The following is a 1,449-nucleotide window of genomic DNA, read 5'->3' on the forward strand; positions in this document are numbered from 1 at the left end:
CTCCCCGGGGCGGAGAGAGGCGGGTCTGCGGCTCGGAGGGGTCCGGGCAGTGGCCGGGCAGAAGCTCGGCTGTGCTAGGGGAAGCTGGCCGGGTGTGGTGGGAACCTGCGGGCAAGAGGGTTGCAAGGAGCGCTGAGCCTCCTGGGTGTCCTCCTCCCTCGCGCTAAAGCCGGATCGGTTCCCGTCGCCTCGCCCCGCTTCGCGCCCCTAGGGGGCCTCTGCCCTGTTGAATGAATCAACAATATGAGAGTATTGTGGACACTTTTTAATGGGGCCGGAGAGGGGCAGCCGCTAGTGCGAACGAGAAGCCCAGAATAATCCTCCCTCTTGTGGAAGCAGAGTTCTCACCGCCCTCTCCTCCATGCGAGGAGCTCCTTTTCACACACCCGCAAGCGTGCCCGGCGCCCGGTTTGACCCTTCCCCTGTCCTTCCAGGGCGGCGGGACAGCAATGATGGGACCTCGCCTCGTCTTGCGAGGGCGGTCGCCAAGCTGGGGTTGGAGGGGTGGGGAGCCGCTGTTCCTGCAGAGGCTGGCCAGGTTGACAAGTTTCAAATGCGACACCCTATGGCCAAGGTTCATTTGCAGAGCCCTGTCCGCTAGGCTCTAGGCTTTCAAAGAAAATCTTTTCATCAAAAGGAACCTCCAAAAACTTGGGTCCTCCAAGAGCCCTTTCCACTTTGGTGGGTTCCCCAGCGGCTGGGAGGGCCACAGGCCCTGGGAGAGGTGAGGGGAAGGGATGAACTGTCAGAGGCTACTTTTTAAAAGTGAGTTGGGGAAAAGATGGCGAGGAGAGAAACCAACACGCTTTTCACTTGAGGCTAGTGTTTGACTTTCTAACCACTATTTATGTATTTGGGGTGACAATCCTGTAGGCTGTAGAGGAACAAGTCCACAAGGAGGAAATCCAAAGTTTGGAGTCCATAGTCTTGTGTGTTTCCAGCCAGAGTCTGATCTTGAACTCATATCAAATAGGCCTGCTCCCTGCCTCCTGCGCCAGGGCGGGGACAATGAGGGCTCCTTCCCCCCTTTAAAACACGACTGCCGGAACCCTCGGAAGGACTGTGGCCGTGTGCGCGCGCGTGTGCGTGTGTGTGTTGGGAGTAAATGCCCCCTCCTCCTACTTCCTCCTCTCCCCCCACCCTTTGTAATGTTTGTCCCGATTGCCCATCACCAGGGGGTTGAGAGGAGTATGACAGGTCTTTGTTGTCTGAATAAAAATCCGTGGCAGCTCCAGGGAGAGAACTCCTCCTACTAAATTATCAAAAATGGGCTGGCTTTAGTCTCTTAACAAATTGGACACAGCTCCGGCAGAAGCAGTCCCCAACCCAACCTACAGGCACTGGGAACTTGCAAGCAGCCAGGGACCGCTGAAAATAGCACTTCTTTTTCTTTCTTTGTGTCCAAAAATATTTTCTGTCTTCGCCAGATTTTGTTTTCCACCCCCCCCC

General features: G+C 56.2%; 1 protein-coding gene across 2 annotated transcripts in view; it reads left to right on the plus strand.

The window, feature by feature from the left end:
* LHX9 (LIM homeobox 9) overlaps nucleotides 1-1,449 on the plus strand; it is a 20,828-nt gene that overhangs the window by 3,534 nt on the left and 15,845 nt on the right. The gene's annotated exons all lie outside the window — the stretch shown is intronic.

The sequence above is a fragment of the Tupaia chinensis genome, unplaced genomic scaffold (assembly GCF_000334495.1).
Source record: "Tupaia chinensis unplaced genomic scaffold, TupChi_1.0 Scaffold000453_1, whole genome shotgun sequence".
In the NCBI taxonomy this organism is placed as follows: Eukaryota; Metazoa; Chordata; class Mammalia; order Scandentia; family Tupaiidae; genus Tupaia; species Tupaia belangeri.